The sequence below is a fragment of the Diceros bicornis genome, chromosome 2 (genome assembly GCF_020826845.1).
Source record: "Diceros bicornis minor isolate mBicDic1 chromosome 2, mDicBic1.mat.cur, whole genome shotgun sequence".
Classification (NCBI taxonomy): Eukaryota; Metazoa; Chordata; class Mammalia; order Perissodactyla; family Rhinocerotidae; genus Diceros; species Diceros bicornis.
Genome location: NC_080741.1, coordinates 58,731,176 through 58,752,471, shown reverse-complemented (window position 1 = coordinate 58,752,471; position 21,296 = coordinate 58,731,176). Strand labels below are relative to the sequence as shown.

Below are 21,296 nucleotides of genomic sequence, written 5' to 3'. Positions count from 1 at the left end.
CCGTTGTATGTTCTTGGCTCCTTTGTCAAAAATTTAGCTGTCTGTAAATGTGTGGGTTTATTTCTGGGCTCTCAGTTCTGTTCCATTGATCTGTGTGTCAGTACCATACTGTTTTGATTACTTAGCTTTGTAGTATACTTTGAAATCAGGGAGTGTGATGCCTCCAGCTTTGTTCTTTTTTCTCAGGATTGCTTTAGCTATTCAAGGTCTTTTATTGTTCCATGTAAATTTTAGGATTCTTTGTTCTATTTCCATGAAAAATGTCATTGGGACTTTGATAGGGATTGCATTGAATCTGTAGATTACTTTACATAGTATGGACATTTTAACTATGTTAATTCTTCCAGTTATTCTTCCAATTCTGAGCACGGAATATCTTTCCATTTCTTCGTGTCTAGCAGAATGATTCTTGCCTGAACCAATTATTACTATAATGTTTGCAAAATAAAATGAATTTTAAAGTTATTTTCCAATTACACATATAAGAAACAAGGGTGGTAGACATTTGTTGGTTCTCTGCCTGTTTTGCCACACTTTCCTTTTCCTAAAATTGTCTGAGTTTTGTTTGACTAGTTCCCCCTGCCTAATGGAAGCCTCTGTACTTCTAGTAAAACTGATCATAACATAGCCCCTGGTGTGGGCTTTGATTGATAGGTCAGTTAGCACATTCCATCCGTCTCATCACGTTTATTTTTTTAGGAGTGAGAATCTGATCTACTCTGGCCCAATCAGAGTGAATTTTAAGGCTCTTGTTTGGGATGATGGACTAGGAGGACTGTTTGCATCTGGCAGTCATCGCGTGACCATGAGGATAAAGCTGACCCAGGTGGCAGAAGAGGAGAAAAAGAAAGAAATTGGGTCATTGATGACTGTTTTGAGCTATTAAATCAGTCAACTCTGAAGCCTGCCCTACCTCTGTGGTTTCCAATTATGTGAGTTAATACATTTCATTTATTAAGTGAGCTAGCTTGAAGTGGGTTTTCTGTTAACTTTTGACATAAAGAGTTCTGATATTCCTAGTAATAAATATATAGTAATAGCTATTTTACCTGATATTAAAAAAATGTTAAGAAGGATATATGTATAAAACTTTTTTCAACATCCAACAAAAAGAAATGGGTGTAAGGGTTTTTTGTTTGTTTCCTCACCAGCTTGGTGATAGAACCCTGGAATAGGCTACTAAGGAAGGTTAAGGGATCAGATTCGGCCATGAGTATCCCATGTACCAAAGGGCACATGAGTTAATTTTAGTGGTAAAGTTGTTACAGTTGTGGAGAGGGGCTAGATTCATATGGACTCACTTCAGTTAACCACACCACTTGAGTGAATTAAAACACAGTGGGGGGGCCCAGCCCTGTGGCTTAGCGGTTAAGTGCACGCGCTTTGCTGCTGGCGGCCCGGGTTTGGATCCCGGGCGCGCACCGCTTGTCGGGCCATGCTGGGGCTGCGTCCCACATGCAGCAACTAGAAGGATGTGCAGCTGTGACATACAACTATCTACTGGCACTTTGGGGGGAAAAATAAATAAATAAAAAAAACACAGTGGGGGCATCAAACGCCAAGTATGTTGAGGTGTCACATGGAGCCCAAGGACAGTAATGCAGCTGGGTGTGGACGCCAGCACCGGACAGCCTCAAGCACCCTCTCTCTCTCTCCTCAGCCTTTCTGTGTTTCTGCTTCATTACCAATTCTACCAGGCAGTCTCAAAATACCTAGAGAGAGAGTATGATGGTGTTATTTTGGGTCAGGCATTCACCCCTGTTCAGTTCAGTTGTGCTCATTGGTATAAAAATGGTTTCAGAAGACCTAGTCGTGAGGGTACGGAGAAGATTGCAAGGGGTGACTCAGAAAGAGACTCCAGGGTTGGCTGCTAGAGAAACATGTGTGGATGCCACAGCCAGCTGAGGGCATAAATGTAAGCAGGAAAAAGTGGTCTGTGATGCCTTTCTTCTTCCCTCTCAGGACTTCTGCCCCTCATTGTTAGCCTGTATTTCTCTCATTTGAATTCTTGCCAAGATGCTCACCGATAAGGTCTTAAGGTTTGGGTTGTAATCATTTCCAGGATTTTTTTTTTTTTTTTTCCTTCACTATGGCAGTGTTTAACATCAGCAAACCTGGTAATTTGTTATTACTGCAAATTCTTGGGCCCAGTCCTGAAGGAGAAACTGAGGGCAGGGCCCAGCAATCCATGTTTTAACAAGTCCTCCAGGTGATACTGATGCACTTGGAGTTTGAAAACCACTTCCATAGGAAATTCCTGAAAACCCACAAGGCGGCCAGACCCCGGGATCTGTCTTCTTCCCAGCATCTGCTCCCAGCTGGGTACACTAATACTGCTTGAATAGAGAAACATGGCCAAGTTGTCCTCACCCATTGCTTCAAAAGAGAACCCTAATCTCTGGCCTCTAAAGAGGGAAAGACACTTTAGCAGAAAGGTTGCCGTCCCTGTGTGTCTTCACTTTAGCCCCAAGAGACCTCCATGTGTCCAGCATTTTTTGGACACTTGTCTGCCTGTGTGCAGAAGTCTGAATATCTCCTCCTCCTTCTCCGCCTCCCTGCTTTCCTGCTCCCCCTCTTCTTTCATCCTTCTTTTTTTCTCTCCTTTCCCTTCATCTTCTGTTTCTTCTTCCTCTTCCTCTACTTTCTCCTCTTTCCTTCCTTTTTCTTCTCTTTTCTCTCCATCTTTCTTTATTCTTGCCCTTTGCCTTCTACTTCTTTTTTCTTTTTCATTTTCTTTTTCCTTCTCTTTCTCATTTCTTGTAATTCTCCATCTGTTCCTCCTCTTTCTTCTCTCACTTCTGCTCCTAGCAGGGGTGAACTTAAGAAGAGAAGATGATTGCCTGAGGGCTATAGGAAGTGGCAAATGCCATTTCTCTAGTCCTGGTTGCTACCTACAGACATCGTTAGACACCCAAGGCACCTTCAGGATTATCCAGGGTCTGAGCCTGCCCACTCCTGCACCTGTTCAGCAAGACCTCAACCATACGCTTTTCAGCTCTTGGTCCCCTCAGCCTCCTAGCCCACCCCCACCCTGAGTCTAGGAATGAGCTCACACTGCCGCGTGCTGGTGAATGTTTACCAGTTAGCTCTAGGGTAGAGGTGGGGTTTTGAGGAGCCCTGATGTTTAACGTTTGCTAATTTCTGTGGTGTAAATATCCCCACCATGGCTGCTGTCAAGCTGCTAACTTGACATCACTGAATGAAGAGCTGGTAAGGGGTGCTAACAATGGACTCTCACAAACTACTCAAAACCCATTTTAGCACACACTGGGGAAGAGCCTCACTGGCCATAGTCCATAGGCAGTACTACTGCCTTCCCTCATTTATTTTTTTTTTCCCCCAAAGCCCCAGTAGATAGTTGTATGTCATAGCTGCACATTCTTCTAGTTGCTGTATGTGGGACGTGGCCTCAGCATGGCGGGAGAAGCAGTCCGTTGGTGCGCACCCGGGATCCGAACCCAGGCCGCCAGCAGCAGAGCGTGTGCACTTAACCGCTAAGCCACGGGGCCGGCCCCTGCCTTCCCTCATTAATGCAGATGTTTTGGAGTTAACCATTAATGAATGAATTACTGTAATTTGAAACATCAGATGTTTCTTCACTCCTTAACAGACTCATTTTGTAGGACAGCCATTGGAATAATTAAAAACAGCATTATATAATAATTGCCACAACACTACCGTTTAGTTTGATTAAATAAAATTTAACTGTAAATACTGCCAAAAAAATTGTAGCCCTTTCAATGATTTGTAAATTTTTTTACTTATGAGTCTGAACACGATCAAGATATCACTATAAATTGACAACAGTTTTGTATTATAGATATAATAAAGTTTCAGTTAATATTCAGTTAAAACTTAGAGTATCATCCAGTTACCCTTTCTTTTTATTTACATTCTATAGCGTCTCTGGTGGATTTTTATTGTTTTTAAGTAGCTTCACATGATGTTTTATGATACATTTCTTCCTGCAACAGTTTTGCATACAGATGGAAATGTTGGGAATCTAGTTTAAGGCTAATCTTATTTTTTTTTATTCTGTTATGTGATTGATCTGGTCAGTGAACAAGAAATTCTTCGAGGCCATCCATCACTCCAGGCAGCAGCTGAGCTAAACCTTCTAACTCACTGCTTCCAGTCAGTCATGCAAGATTTGGGTTATAAATATTGAATGTGCAAACAACTGTTTAAATTAGCTGTCCTATCTATTTTATGCAATTTCAGTAGAAAAGCAAGCTGATATATTGTTTAGTGGCAAGAAGTAGAAGACAGTGAATTCAGTATTATTCTTCCATACATCGTTGAATTCATCCTTTTGGCAAATATTTAAAATAGTTAGATCAAATTAATTCTGTTCCCTTAAGTTAAATTAGAAGGCAACTGAGCATGTAATTTATGTAGCTTTTTTAGTTTTTATATTCAAACAGTAGCAAGACTGTTAGTAATTGTAAATGTAGCCATCTGTCATAAATATAGTAGCCAATTGTTAAATGCTTAGTTTTGTGAATTTTGTTACCTCTTTGCAATAACAAAAATAGCTTAATATTTGGAAAATATTTGGGCAAGAAGAAAAGTAGCAGCTGGCTTATCCTACCATTCCTGGTAAGCATCTAGAATATTGAACATGTGCAGGTGTTTGTTCTTCTGCTACTTGGAGTTGTAACAAATGTGCCTACTTTCACTGGTGTTGATATACGCGATAGGTAACAGTGTGCCTACTTTCACTCGTGTTGATATACGTGATAGGTAAAATGCCAGACATTTGTATTGACTCCTAGGAGCCTTTTTGTATGTAATGAATTTAGGTAAACTTCCAAAATTGCTATCTGTGTTTAAAGTTTATTCTTCAAATTATATGATGCTGGAAACATTCTTTCAGGTAAAGGACATGTATCTAAGCCTACATTAATAGCATACATGGGCTGCTTACCAAAGAGAAAATCCTTTGTCTCCCTTAGTGCAGGGTGTTCATTAGTGTATGTCTCTTCGTAGTTGGATTGCAACCTAACAGAAAAGCTGGGCAAGATTTTATGTTACTTTCTGTGCCAAACACTGCTCATTGCTTACCCATATCCATCTTTCTCTTCTTCCTTTAGCAGAATTTCAGTGAGGATAGAGCGAGCCCAGCTGAGTAGACATACCTTCCTAAACTCCCTTATAGCTAGAGATGGCCACATGATCTCATTCTGGCCAATGAAATGTGAGTGGAATTCGCTTGATAGTACTCCTAGGAAAGCTTTTTAAAAGGGGCAGACTCAGCTTACTTGCTCCTTTAGCCCCATGTCCTTTGGCACTTTGCTCTTTCCTTATTTTCTGCCTAAAATGTACATATAATGCGTGGAAGTACAGCAGCTTTGTTTTTGTGTGTGTGTGAGGAAGGTTAGCCCTGAGCTAACATCCGTGCCCATCTTCCTCTACTTTATATGGGACGCCGCCACAGCATGGCTTGATGAGCGGTGCATAGGTCTGCTCCCGGGGTCTGAACCTGCGAACCCCGGGCCGCCGAAGCAGAGGGTGCAAACTTAACCACTAAGCCACCGGCCCAGCCCCTACAGCAGCTTTCTTGAGACCGTGAATGCCAAAGCTATATATTAAGGATGGCACGGTGGAAAAGTGGAGAAAAAAATCTGGGTCCCAGATAATAAAGAAAATAAATTTTATTTAGTAAAAAATAAAAAAAATTAAGCTTTCTACACCTCTCATTGAGTATGAGGACTATTTACCTGTTTATTAAATGTATCCCTGTGAAGGAAATGCTGCTGGTGATTAAAGACTATTCATCAATTATATAGCAAATAATTATCCATCTGGGTCATCTCTGCATCTTCCTTTATTGACCTGTGACTTTCTTGCTCCTTGTGTGTCTTTAATATTTGGATTGCATACCACACACTGCATGTAAAGAACAGTAAAGCCTGAAGTAAATAACATTTACCACCAGAAAAGAGCATGCCCCTTCTTCTTTTAGGCCAGTGGAGGCAGGGGCTGAGTCAGTCTGTGGTTGGGCTGGGGCCAGGGCAGTAGCTTCAGTGTGATTTAGTTTCTAACTAGTCTTTTGAGGGCAAGCTCAGATCTTCCCTTCAGCAGGGCTTGAGCTCTGACCACTGGCAAAATTTAGCAGGTTTACAGACGCATGGCTTTCCAAATTGTGAGAGATCTCTCTCTGCTTTGTAGCCCAGATACCAGGTCTTTGGGCCACTAGGGAGTTCTCTTTGTTGTCAGTCCTGCCCCTGGCTTTCTGTGCCTTGGGAGATCATTTTTTCCCTGGCTACCTGACCCAGCCTACTGAGGAAGGTTGCCCTACACTCTGTGCAGGCCTGGAATTCTTGGAAAAGTCTGTGTCAGCTCTGCTGGTCACCCCTAGCCTCTAGTAGCTGAGATCCCAGACAGCCTTAGATGAGTTTCTCTCGACTTTCCGGTTCCACCCATTACGTTCAGTATACTACCCCCCGCACTTAGTGAAGACCCATGAGAAAAAGTTGGCAGACAGCTGGAGGCTTGTTTTTTAGGGGGGCTTCTCAGAATTCTGGTCCATCATTCTACCCACACGCAGCTGTTAAAAGTTAGGCAGGTTTCTCCTTACCCCCACCCATGGCCGATTCTTTGTCTTCCTTCTGTCCTGCTAGAAATAAGAGCAGCTGTGGGTCTCTCCTTTCCTGTGAAGGGCTCATTCGTTTCTGGAATTTAGTTCATTTAGGTCTTTTTGCATCCTCAGCTCTCTGATGGGTTTTTAAATACTATGATTTTTAGTTTTTCAGGCTTGTTTTGGTTGTTGGGGTGAGAGTAACTAACAGTTTTTTGCCACTTTCTACATCCTAATCTCCCCCTCCCTCTCTCATCGTCCACCCATTCATCCATCCACGCTAATGTGTGTGTGTGTGTGTGGGGGGGGGATAATATATACTTAATGGAGGGATATTTTTAAATACTTTTCATTGATGAATAACTATCTCGTATATCATTTCCCTTCCTCTATGTCTCAAATTATCAAAAGATAGTTTCTTGTTATTTTATCTGTTACATGTAGAAGGAATTAGTTTCAGCTTTCCTAAGGAAATAAGAGATTCTTTTTACCGAAACCATATTTGTTTTACCTATTTTGGTGTGTAAATAGGGTATTTTGCAAATGAGGGTTTACTAGTTCATACTGTCTTTTAGACTTCATCAGATCTAGAAATGAGAATAATCAATACTTAAATTTGATTAGTTCACAAATAATGTAGTCTCTATTGACCACAAAGAAGATTAAGAATCAGATGATTAAAAACATTCAGTTACATGAATATACTGAAAATTTTATGACGAGAAGAGCTAATGATAGTTCTATGACAGTTATTGTCTGCCTAGAAATAGAGTATTGGGATATTAAACATGATGTTATCAGTATTATTTCATATCAGGTGAGTTTATCTAATGCTGCTAAAGTGATATAAAATGACTGAATACAAACAGGAAATTTAATTCATATAAAAATTACGTGAGAGCAAAATTCAAAAATTACATGGAACAAAATTCATAGGTGATACACTTTAGTATGTTATAGTTTCTCAATAGAGTGGTATTTACCACAGAACACAGTGTTGTGTAAGATGACTCTGTATCAGTTAGCTTTTTTTGCATAACAAACCACTCTAAGGTTTAGTGGCTTAAAAGTGTTATGCATTATTTCTCATGCATCTGTGCAGTGGGTTGGAGTTGGCTGATCTTGGCTGGAGCTGCCTGGACAACTGCGCTTAAAGCCATACAGGGCAGTTGGCCTGCACGCACCCATCTTGTGCTCTAGTAGAAGGACCCTGTCCTCTCCCCACAGGGAACTGATATGGTAGTGGGGTTGACCAGGTGCCATATGACACACATACTTAAGCGGAACAAAGAGGAGCACACACTGAGTCTGAAACAGGGAAAGATATTCCCATAGGTGACAAGTCCAACACAGGCTGTGAGGACTCTTGCTTTATTTCTTGGTAAGCAAGTGTTCCAGGCCCAAGGCCTATTCTTACGCAGCCTAGAGGGGGTTGAAAGATTACACACATGGGTCTGCCTTTCCCAACAGGTATGTTTCACAAAGAGAAGAGTGTCAGTTAATCCAATGGGTCTGTTAAGAGAGCTTCTTCTGTATTTAGTTTAAGCAAAAAGCAATTTTGAAAAGAGCCCTCAGTAACTGGGGGCAATGAAAGTAAAATTAGAAAACCTTCATCCTGTTGTATGTACTGTTTTGTCTTAATTACAGACTCCTCTGATTTCTTCCTGCAGGTTAGTTTCACACCTCTCCTGGAATGATGTACAGTGGTGAAATTAGGATTAACCAATTTTTACGATCATCGGGCATGGTCTATCACTTAGATACAGCGATTGTTCCGTTTTCGTATCATGTCTGGAAAATAGAAACAGATGTTTTCAGAATTTTGCCCCAGTAAAATGAGATTTCATCTGTCTGTGTCTAGACTTATTACCATCACCAACATTGTGTCTCTGATATTCTTAAATTGGATCTTTTATGGGGATACCTATGGATTGCTTTGGCATATATCTGACTGTTGGTTTAGAAAGGTAAAGAATACTACTATACAAGACGAGATCGGGTGCGTTCAGGGTGATATGGCCGTAGACAAGAATAGTACTATAAATATAGTCCAACTGTAAAAGCAGCCTTCAGCTATTCTGAAACACATCTAACTTTCCAAGTATTAACTCTGTGTCTGAATCTCTTAAATAGATTAGGTTACATAACACCTGTAAACGCCAACAAGTTTCTGGCAAATAGATCTGTGCAGCAAATCTTCATTTACTTCTCTCCTATTCAGAACTTCTGTAGAACTGTGACCTGCTTGCCCTGCATCCACTCATTCTATCTGTTGTCTTGAAAAAAAAGAGAGAGAGAAAAGAAACTAGGTTGTTATAATGCATAAAATGAATATCTACCTTCTGATGACTGAGAATCTTATCTACAGTGTTTTATAATTCTTAAAGCCTTTCAATTTTTTTCCTCTCTTCTGTGCTGCATTTTTATTGTGAATAATCAGTGCATTTCCCACCCCCTCCAAACTCTGGTAACTCTTGAAATGCTTATAAAATAAGGCTTTTGAGTCATCATACAACGGCAGGAAAGAACCTAATATTTTCAGTCAGAAATCCTGGATGTCTTACAGCTTTGTCATTAACCAAGACCTTGGGCAAGTGATTTAATTTTCTAGGAGCCCCAGTTTCTTTATATGTAAAAGGAGAAAATGCCTACTTAATGTGAGGATTAAGTTTGATGATAAAAAGGAAGTGCTTTTGAAGCTGTTCAAATGTTAGTTCTTGTTAAAAGAAGGTCACAAGTACTCTCCTGTTCATATAAACTTTAAGTAACAGCCCCTTGGGTAAGGGAGAAAGGTGACAAGAAATAGAGCCAATCCCAATTGATAAGCCCAAGAACATTGATTTGGCATCCATCACTACACCTGGGAGATCACACCAAGCATATCAGATTTGTGTTGCGAGTAGAAATAACAGAATGTCAAATTCAGTAGTTCTCTCTCTGGTGTTAATTTGTGAGTAACTTGTATTATTTTTTTCCTTATGGTATCCAGGAGGCACATCAGTATTTCTTGTAATCAAAATTGTAGTATCATCAATGATAGTTAATACATAAATTACTAAATAGGTGTTTTTTAGAATTTTGAATGAGATTTTAACAGTAAACAGTGCCTAGCACATGATAGTTGCTCAATAAAATGTACTGAACGAATGAGTGAATGATTTTACATTTAAAAAAACTTCTAGCTTTTCTTGCTTAACGTCATTTTAGTTATGCTGCCTATAAAGTATATTGTGAAGAAACATTAATTTTTCCCAATAACTTTTGTTTAGAAATTGGAGATATGACTCCTGCCGTGGGATCTTGTATCCCTTAGGAAGGAAGCTAATGTTTATTCAGCACATGTTAGCATATTCTCAACCACTCGGGTATAAGAGGTATTTATTAGTTCCCTTTTATAGATGAGGAAGTTGAGGTTCTAGGAGTATCTTTCCCAAGGCTTCTTAGTAGGTGACAGAACTGGGACCCCAGGCTCTGACAATCCATGCACTTTTTTTGTGTGTGTGTGAGGAAGATTAGCCCTGAGCTAACATCTGTTGCCAATCCTTCTCTTTTGCTGAGGAAGGTTGGCCCTGGGCTAACATCCATGCCCATCCTCCTCTACTTTATATGGGACACCACCACAGCATGGCTTGATAAGCAGTGTGCCAGTCCACACCCGGGATCCAAACCTGTGAACCCCAGGCCACCAAAGTGGAGCACACGAACTTAACCACTACGCCACTGGGCTGGCCCCAATCCATGCACCTTTAACTTAATTATTCTGCATCCTCAGCAAATGGTTAAGATGGTGGCCAATCACATGGCATTTTAGTACACTCCGGATATGTTAAAATGCCAAAAGTTACAGTCTTGTTTAGTAGTTCGCTTTTTCTATTTAGAATATTCTCAGTTTTGGAATCTTTTTTTTACCGTACATCGCCTTTTGTCCTTCCCCTCAAGCCACACTAATTGGCACGGGGCCTGGGGAGCCCCCCTGACTCCTGTGAGGCCAGACAGTAACATCAGGTACTTCCCCTTCCTCCCGGAGGCCACCCTGCATCAGAAGTGTGGTCTGGCTGGTTCTCTGCTTTCGAGAGATTAGAAGACTCTCCTTCAAAGGCCAAACCCCTGATCGTCAGGGTTACTACCCCTTTTCTCTTGTGGTGTGCCTTCTTGTCGATCCATGTTTGTTGTGTAGAGGCAGTATACCAGGCCCTGTATTTTTACAGTGGTATCAAAGAACATTTGAGTATAAAGTGTCCAGATGAAGTACATAAATTATAATTTACAGTGCTGTGTTAATTATTTTAACATTGATTTAGATATTCTGGGTCTCCTCTCTTCCTTTTTTTTCCTGTTTCCATTCAGCGGGCTTCAGCCCTTTGAATTTACTCTTTTTTTCTAACTCTCCTATTTCTTTGATTCCAATATGCAGCCTAGTTTTAGTAACATTTAATGTTTTTTTAAGCCTCTTGGAATTAAGAAAATAGGCGAATTCTTATTTTTCATCCTTTAATGTAAATCTGTTTTTCTCTATTTTTCCCCCATCAAGTTCACTTCACCCCATTTAACTCTCTCAATGGATAATGTCCTTTTATGGTTGAGTTTCTAGTCAATGGCCTCAATTTTAGTACAAAACAATGGTATTTTCCCTAAGTTATTCACCTAAGCCCCAACTCCATTAGTGCCTCTTGAACTCTGCCCCAGGAACTCCCCAAATGGGCCTTCCTTTTTGGAGGGACACGGCACTCTGCTCTGCACCCTAGAACAGAACCTCTAATACTGTTCTTCTCGTCCTGCAAGCCCTCCAGTTTGCCACCCGCTCTTCTGCCTCCATTTCTATGAGCCTGAATTCCCTAGCCCCTCAAATCCTCCAGGATTCTCCTTGAGTCCCTTCTGTCTCATGAACCGACAGGTCCTGAGACGTTTCCAGTTTCTACTGACACCTAGTTGAAGGACCTCCATCAGTGTTCCCAAATCTCCTAGCAGACATCACAGTCCCTCCCTGTTCACCTTCATAAGGATTTTCTTTCCAGATCTTATCATCAGGTCATTGTTTCCTCTACTGAAAAACTTAACACAGCATTAGTGTCCTTACCACTATCACAGTTCAGTTTCTCTGACTCCAGCCAAATTAGACTGCTAAAATTTTGACTGGCATTTTGAAGCTGAAACATCTCTTCTTCACCCCCATACCTCTACCTCGAGCTTTATCCACACCCCATTCCTGACCATTGCAGGGAACTCATGCAAGTGGAGAGTAGTGCAGCAATGAGTAGCATATGGTACAAAAGGGCAAAGAAGTAAAAATTCAGATGTGGTATTTTTATATTAAATTACAGAATTGAAACTGGATTTTCTGATGTTTCAAATACCAAATACCACTAGGTACAAACCCTAGAGCCCTCATAAGACCTGTTAAAACCTTTTCTGAGTTACCTCTAGTGACTAACCACAATGTGGTCCTTTTCTGGGAATAGCCCAATGAGAAAAATCAGAGATTTTGAAATTTAATTTAAATGTGCAAGATCTATATCTCCCAGGCCTGGGTACCATCATTATTGCAGTTCCGCAGCTGAAAATGAGGATATCAAGAGTACTAACTGATCCCCAAATCTCCATGGCTTATGACAACGAGGGTTTACTTCTTGCTCGTGGTACATGTGGGTTATGGGTAGGCAGCAGCTCTACTCTGTCTTTTTCATTCCAGGATGCAGGTCGACATGCCGTCATCAGGGTCAGTATTGTAATGGAAACTCTGGGTGCCTCTTAGAACTTCTGCTGGGATGGATCACACCTGCTCAGTTCCATGGGCAAAGTCTGTCTCATGGCCAACCCTAGAGTCATTGGAGCAGGGATGTATTCTTCTCCCACAGGGAAAGGAGCAGGGGATATTTGTGAATAATAATGTGGTCCACCATGCTGCCTCGTCAGGTTATTGCGAAGTGTAAATGAGTTAATAGGTGTGAGAGCTTACTCAGTAGGACTCTAGTTAGTAGGACACACAGTAAGGACTCTGTCAGTTGTTATTTGTATTGTTAAGTCTTGCGCCAGGTTTCTGTGCTAAGTGCTTTACGTGTATTATAGTCTACTCCTCAAGGTTGATATTTATTATCCCCATTTTACAAGAGTAAACTGAGGCTTACAGAGGATAGATAAATTGTCCACAGTCATACTGTTTGCAAGGGACAGAATGGGCATTTAAACCAGGCCTGCCAGACTTCAAAATCTTGGCTCCTAACAGTCTACTATTCTAGTAAACATGTACTGGGGAGACTCCTCCTAAACTTAATGAGCCTGTTTCCCTGCTGCCACTGCAGTCTCTCCCACCCCTGCAGACTCTGCCATGACCTTGAAGGATTTGCCTGTAGGCAGCTGCCCACCAAAGAAACACAGCTGCTCAAATAACAAGACTTTGGTTATAATGAACTTCAAATTTGCATTAGTGTCATTGGTTACTTTATTCAAGCAACATAAAGGTCACTTCTGTGGAAGACCAGCTGCGTGGTTGGTATCTGGACCCTGAAGCTCTCAATCCCATGCTTGGAGAGCTGAATTTATAAACCACTCTTGACTTTGCTTTCTGTGGGATCCTACTTGTCTAATTCCTTGCTGGGTCCCTCATGCCCTCTCCCCAAGGCAGAAGCCCGACCCCACAGGGAGTCCATGGGTAGACAATGTTATTGAGAAAGTTACCTATTTGTCCTTCTTCCCGTATCTCCTTAGGGGGCAAATGGTGGAATAAGGCGTGAGGGTGTTTGCAATCTTGTGAGATTAGACCTGTCCACCTTCAAGGCTTAGAGTTTGGAGTATGTTCTTAAAAGAACATGTTGGCCCTCACATTCACTCTTCCAAGCACAGGGCAGGGCGCGCCTTTCACCTTGCACTTGGTTTACTTATTGGTAGTATTTCTTCCATGAGGATGTGAGCTTGATGAGGGTAGAGACCATGTTTGGTGACCCTTCTGCGTTTCCTCACAATGCCTGTGAGCTCGGGGACAGCGTTAAAGGCTGGCAGAGAGAATATGCAGAGATGAATTAGGTATGACCCCTATCTTTGGGTGGCACACAGTCTAGGAGCATTGTCTCTCAACTCTAAAATGGAGACAGTTGTGTCTGCGTCACTGAATCGAGGACTCAGATTTAAGGAGAGGCAGTACAATGAAGTGGTAAGAGCATGCTCTAGAGCCAGACTGCCTAGTTTACATCCCAGCTTGCTGCTTACTATCTGTGAAAACTTTGAGCTTCAATTTTCTCATTTATAGGGGGGAATAATAATAGCACTTATTTCACAGGGTTGTTGTGAGGATTAAATTTTAGTACAAGTGTTGGACACATAACAAGAATTCAATAAATGTTAGCTATTATAAATAACAAAATAACTTGTGTGAAAGCACCTAGAATTGCGTAGAACAATGCTACTCAAAGTGGCCGTCTGCAGTGAGATAAGGAACTTGTGCCGTGACGTAAATCAACACTCTCCTTCCTTCTTTGAAAAACTCTTGTTAGGAAAAAAATGTGTGCGTGGTGATCAAGCTGACTTACGTTCTGGCCTAGCTGCCTGTCTTCTTTGTAGACAGTAACAAACAGCTCCCAGACCACACCTTTTGTTTCCCTGGCCCAGGACATAGTAGGCAGTCAATAAATTTGTTTAATTATGTGCTCTAGCCTGAAAAAACTCTCTATTTAAGGTGTCTGGTTAAGGTAAATAAATAAATTTCCTACTTAATGAATTTTGTAGATTTGAAGTTCCCTGTCTCACAGATTATAAATCTATATTATGATTGTTTATAGTCTTTCTGTATCTTCAAAGTTACAAGTAAAGTAGATCACAGCCATTTTTTTGGTAAAAGCTGTGAATATCTTTCAGTAGTGAGTAGATAAAGGCAGCCATATGGGTCGTCGTGTGAAGTCTAGAATGGGCTTTTCCAGACAGCAGGAAGACATAGAGGTGATAGCCTCATTTTCTTTTGTCATCACGTTAGCATTTACTTACAGAGTCAAAGATAAAAAACTAAGCACAGTTTTTACAGGTGAGATTTTTTTATGTAAATAAGTTTGGAAACTATGCCTATGGTTTACCAAAAAACCCAAGTATGGTGTTGTTACCTAGAAAGGAATTAATATTATAAGTCAACATTCTTTTTTTTTGCTTCCTTTATACCAAAACAATTTAACATGAAATTCATAAATGTATTAGTCTGGGTTCTCCAGAGAAACAGAACCAATAATATATATGTTATATATTATAATATTTTATATTATATATTACATATTATTAAAAATAATATATTTTATATATATATAAAGAGATTTACTGTAAGGAATTGGCTCAGACGGTTATGGAGGCTGAGAAGTCCCACGATCTGCAGTCAGCAAGCTGGAGACTCAGGAGAGCCCGTAGTGTAGGTCCAGTCTAAGTCCAGAGGCCTGAAAACCAGGAGATGGTGTAAGCTTCAGTTCTAGTCTGAGTCTGAGTCCAAGTCCAAGTCCAAAGGCAGGAGAAAACCAATGTCCCCGCTCAAAGACAGGCAGAGAGAGTGAGTTTTCCCTTCCTCTGCCTTTGGTTCTGTTCGGGCCTCCAACAGATTGGATGAGGCCCACGCACATTGGGAAGGGCAGTCTGCTTTATTCAGTCTGCTGATTCAAATGTTAATCTCATTCAGTAACGCTCTCACAGACACACCCAGAATAGTGTTTAACCAGGTATCTGGGTATCCTGTGGCCCAGTCAAGTTGACACATAAAATAACCATCACAGTAATATTAAACACAGTGCCCCCTATGTAAAGGTGAACCTCTTTGATTCCTATATACTCTTAAGGGTGAATTTTTTTCCTGCTCAAAATTAATTACTAGTTTTGGATTTTAATTCCTTATTTTTGAATAAAATTTGTTTTGTTCTCTTTTTGATTTCTACAAATAGCATATTTTTATGAGAGGTTATTAACAGTAATTTCTGCTGTATTATAATTGAAAACTTAAAGACATATGCCCGTGGTGGTTCTGGAAAATTTTCAGTTGCAGGAGAATCCTGTTTCCAAGCTAAAAAATAAATTTATAGATTATAGAGGAAACCTTTTGAGTGATGGGGCAGAGGAAAGCAGGCTGCTTTGTGCAACTGTATCTCCTAATATCCTCCCCAAAATGGCATGGAAAGAATATGCAGTGAAGGTGGTAACCCTCTGTCATTCTAGAAAAAAAGGAATGTAGGTAGTGCAGCCTGAAAGTTCTCAGGGCATGGAGGAAAAACGTTTTAAAAACAGAAAAGGACCATTTGAAAATGCAAAAGAAAATGGATATCCTAGAAACGAATTGGATTGTTTTTCACTTATAGCCTTCCTGTAACCCTAATGAATAGTACTGTAGCTCCCCCTACTGCGTGAAGAGGCACAGAGGCAAAACACTGTCCATGAAAAAGAACCTTCTTCCCTCACCCCAGGACTGTTTTTTTTTGTTATTTTTTAATCTTTTGGTTTTTCACCCAAGCAAAGTCATTGAAACTGTTCTTATTTTTCGCTTCCAAGCATCCTTTTTCTCCTCTTCCTACTAATTTCATGTTTGAAAGATTTATGGGTGTCATTTCAAAAGCTGACATTTCAAAGAAAACATAATAGGAAATTATAATTTGATGATTTGGTTGAGGTATCTGGCAATGCCTACACATAAAGTACAATTTATATATATATCATACTTGAATAAAATATATGTGAGAAAGACTGGAGAAGAGGGAAGGCAGTATTGTTATCTGATGAGAAGAGCAGGGTTTTTAAAGACCTGAATTTTCTGACACTAATTTGCTGGGTGCCTTGGGGAAGTAGCCTAACTTTCCTTCTGTGCTACAGTTTCTCCATTTAAAAAAAATATGAAGATAATGGCGTATGCCTTTTCTCTGCCTCATAGAATTCTTATCAGAATGATGGAAGATCAAGTAGTGCCCCACTTATCCAGACCTCATACTTCCAGCCTAAGCCATCTGTAACGAATCTCAGAAGCAGGAGGAAAAGGCCTGTGAGTCAGGAGAGCACTGCATGCTTGAGAAGAGGCAAATTCCGTGGACTTGAATTGTGTGTAAATTAAGCTCAGTGATTTAAAGCTGGTGTGCACGTGTGTGTGTGTCTGTGTGTGTGCAGGCATGCCTGGGTGTATGTGTGTTTCTTCTCTGTAGTTCTTCCCTCTCTGTAGTTACCTAGGGAAACAGATTTTTAAAAACGAAAAGGTAGGAAAAGATGATGGAAGTAAGTGCAAGTGTCTCCTTAGAAGTTCACGAGGAAGGTAACTGGAAAAGAGATCCTAGAAGCCCAGTGCCAGAATTGGGAGTAAACAGCTTACTGTGTTTCAGTTAATCACACCATGTTAGGTCTCTGTTTCAGACTTTATAGTCCTTAACAAAAGTTTTCTGAATCACGTCAAGAATGCTCTTTAACAGAGAAGTTTGTACTGCATTTTAGGGAGCATTCCATTAAAAAAAAGTCTTTAAAGGGATGTGTGTCATTTATGTTGAAAATCAATATGTATGGACTCTCTCATTGTTTCCTTTGTGATGGTAGATGTATTCAATATCACTGTATTATTTTAGACATATTTTGATTTTCTCAATCAAATGGAAGATTACTTTCTCAAATTTCCTTCCTTATGGTTTCTGATCTGATTTAAATCACTTTCCAAATAATTGTACAGACAAAACAAGGAGTTAGATTCTGGAAAACTGATTTTGAGGGTTAGAGAGTGTGTCTTACAGTTTAAAAATGTGAATTAAATATTTTTCATTGTATTTAGCCTTTTGTAAAAAGGCTTTCTTTTTGGAGGTGGAACTGAAAACAAAGTTGTGGATGGATGTATATGTAGGTATTTTTTACATACGTTAAATGAGTAAGCATTATATTTTCATGCAGTAAGGGCAACAAATTATTTATATATTTCATATTGAAATCCTTTTATATAACATCCTTGTTAAAATATGTACTAAATTTATAAATGTAAACTTGAACAAATCTCCAAATTCTTTCTGTATGTGTTGTCTGATGGAGGCAGGCAAAAAATGATGCCCCCAGTGTTCTTTCCCATCTGAGAGGGGAAAATTTTCTGAGAATTCAAATGAGGTTAGTGCAGATCAGCGCTTCTCAAACTATTTGAAGTACCACATGATATTTTTTTCCTTTTTTCTTTTATTTTACTTTTCCTGTTTGTCTAAGACCAGTATGTTGCTCAACTAACTGTAGGTAGTACCAGTGCGTAGTTAGGGCCACATGCTACTCATGTGCCTTTGACAACCCCTAAACTGGTCTGTACCCTGTCCAATAAGATGAGTCCAGCGATCACGTACTTGGATGTCACAGCAATGTCAAATTGCTGTGTAAGTTTCTGAATACTTACCCTCAGTTTTGGTACCTACCTGGTCATGGACCAGTAACAATCTGCTTGCGGGCAAGCACCTTAGAATAGCACTGGATGGATTAGTCATTAACCGCACACACATTGGAACCAGACTGCCTGGGTTTGAATCCCGGCCTTACCGTTTGCTGGCGGTGAGACCCCAGGCATGTCATTTAACTTCTCTGTGACCCAGGTTCCTTATTGGTGAAATGGAGGTAACCGTGCTAACCCATCTCATAGGGTTACCACAAGCATTACATGACCAAAGTACTTAGTCCCTTAAAACTTAGTAACTTAATAATTTGCTTACTGCATGTTCAACAGCAGTGATATTGTTACTAACCAGCCAAGCTGAATTTTGAACCTACTTGAAATTTCCATATTTTGCTGATTTATCTAGAATAGTTGTTTTGAAACCTAATTTACTTTTAAGGCTTATATTGTAAGCATATATAGACCATGAAAGTACGTAATCTAAGTCAAGGATATTATTTTGGGAGAGTGTGATTCACTCATTCAATATGAATGAATGATTCAAACATTGAAGAATAGTGAATATTTAATGACTATTTATTGAACACACCGTTTCATATTCAGCCTTTAGAGGACATCATTAGGTTCCTAGGAGGTAAACAGTTTGTCACTGAGCTTCTGTTGGAGGTCAGAGCTGAAGAAGTCTGCCTGGATATGGGTATATCTGTTTTCTTAGTCACAAAGATATTATTGTTAGTTCCTTAGCTTACGCTGTTTTACATGACCTCTAAAACAGTTGTCGGCATACTTGGTGCTGTGCAGACTAAAGCAAATGCTAGTCCTTTGAGTTATCCATAATGAAATATCGTTACTAGCTCTGCATTAGTGATATGCCACCGCCAGTGGTGAGTTCTCTTCTTTGGTAGGTAACTATTGATATTTCTTCTGGGAGAACTGATGAGTATTTGTTTCTTAAGGAAATAACTATAAATTCTTGAGGATGTGGGGCATAATTGGACTTTATACAATTTAGACCAAAAGGTATAGAAAATACTATAAATGTCTTCCTTTGAAGAAAGACTTATTCACTCATTCATTTGTTTGTGATTGTGTAAAAACATTTTTTAGTGTTTTTGCTCATTCATTCCTTTGATAAATATTTATTAGTGCCCACTATGTGCCAAGTATGGTTCTGGGTGCTGAGAATATTTTCAATGATCAAGGCAAATAAATCCCCTGTGCTCCTGAAGTTTACGTTCTAGTAGGGAGGCAGGAAACAAAAGCATGTTTCAAAAAACAAAATGGGCCGGCCAGGTGGCACAGTGGTTGGGTTCGCTCACTCCGCTTTGGCGGCCCCAGGTTCACAGGTTCGGATCCCGGACGCAGACCTATGCACTGCTTATCAGGCCATGCTGTAGCAGACATCCCACATAAAATAGAGGAAGATGGGCATGGATATTAGCTCAGGGCCAGTCTTCCTCAGCAAAAAGAGGAGGGTTGGCAACAGATGTTAGCTCAGGGATGATCTTCCTCACCAAAAAATAAAAAAATATAAGGTAAGTGTTATAGAGTAAATACACAGAGTGATAAGAAGGTACACAGAAAGGTCTACTTTAGGAAAAGTGGTCAGAATAAGCACCCCTAAGGAAGTAACATTTGAACTGAAACCCAAAGGACGAGAAGGGGCAAGCTCTGTGAAGAGCTGGAAGAACATTCCGGCAAGTGGGAAAGCTGTTGTTTACTCTGTGCAGTACCTCGCACTAGGCATTTCAAAGAACTCATCAGGAGTGGTAGATGCTGTGTCTTTTCTCCAGCTGTTTATAACCTGTAGTGGAAGAATACAGAAATAACTGCAAAAAAAAAAAAAAAAAGCCATTTCTACTATAATTTACTATGCCAGTATTTCCACCTCTTTGGAGTTGTTAATTTCTTCATCAACTACCACATCCTCCCAGAACCTCTCTGAGGGCTGATCAGGGCTGCAGTTTAGAGTTCCCAAGGCATTGTCAGAGCGCAAAACGCATTCCATGTGCTCTTGACTTTATTACATGCCATTCATCAGTACACTACAGGCACCTCTCAGGCATCTAATTCCATTGAGAGTTTTTCTTGATACAAATTACTTTCATTTATTGTAATTTTTATACACTATCCACAGGATTAGCTAGTTTTGAAACTCTTGACTAATACCTTTCTCAGAGGTCATAATTCTTTTCATTTCTGCTATATCTCCTGCCTTGCCTTGTGCTTTGCTAATAATTATTCAGCAAATTGCTTATTTCTTATTCTCATCCAAATGAAGCCATATATGGTAAGCATTATTTTTTAAAACTTTTTCTTCGTCCAAAAGTCCTACTGCTATTTGAAATTTTCATATAAGCCATGGAAATGAATTTACTTTCAATATTGAAAAATCATCATCTTCTTGTGAAATGTGAACTAAGGTTTGGTTTATTTTCTTGAAAGTAGTATGCAAGTCAAACGTTTTTATTTGTAAGTTAATTTTTATAGATTTGTTAAGGAACAGAGATTTATATATTATAGAATTTTATCTTCCTTGAGTAGACTGAGGAATACCTAGAAAAGTTCATTAATGAATCTTGAAAACTTTGATCATGAACTGCTCACAGTGTCCTCTTTGCATACTTCAGTGATCCTGAATACCTCTTAGACAGGATATGAGTAATGCCGTATCTAGTGAAACTCTAGGAAGAATTTAAAATGTAATCATCATTAGCAAAAATTCTAAAAACAGCATGTTCTTACTCAGTACTTTGGCTTCCTTACTATCTTAATTTTCTATATTTGCTTTCTTTACATAAGATGTGCTATTAGTATTGCAGATCTAGAGCCAATTATGGTAGGATGACCTGAATTCTGTGTGTCTTATACATACATCATCAACTAGATTTTTTAACTAGTCTCAATTTTAGTAACAGTAAATCTATAAACGGAAAAAGTAAAAATGATACAAATTTCAATTTTTAATTGATTTGAGTGATGAAAGACTTAAAAATATTCACTGACCTTTTTCCGTGATTTTCCTTTACTTATGCAGTTTATCATTAATTTTATGTTGAGTCTTGTTAAAATGTAATGCACTAATTTCATCTCCTGTTACCTAAGTCTAAGTTGGAAAAAAATGGTTTTAAGAGCAGCACAGAATGTAGATATTTTAGGGAGATTACTGTCTGAAAAGTTACTGCAACTCCTGGCAGAAGACAACATAATAACATTTAGAACCACAGGTAATGATGTTCTCTTGGCAAATTATTATTTTTTCTTTAGGCTTCTATTTGCAAACTAATAATAAAAAACAAATCTTACTAAAATCGGAAGTATTTTTTAAATGACAAATAATAATTTAGAAGAAGACTAAAGGTGGAAGAA

The 21,296-nt window shown here is 39.5% G+C and overlaps 1 protein-coding gene across 9 annotated transcripts in view; it reads left to right on the top strand.

Moving 5' to 3' along the window:
- The window catches only part of CFAP20DC (CFAP20 domain containing), a 226,793-nt gene that overhangs the window by 29,399 nt on the left and 176,098 nt on the right, over positions 1–21,296 (top strand). Inside the window, exon 1 of one of the 9 annotated variants that reach the window (XM_058562142.1) lies at positions 781–932. The exons of the other annotated variants lie outside the window; for them this stretch is intronic. The gene's annotated coding sequence lies outside the window, so the exon portion shown is untranslated. Of the gene's footprint in view, positions 1–780; positions 933–21,296 lie in introns of those variants that run through there. 9 annotated transcript variants of the gene reach the window in all.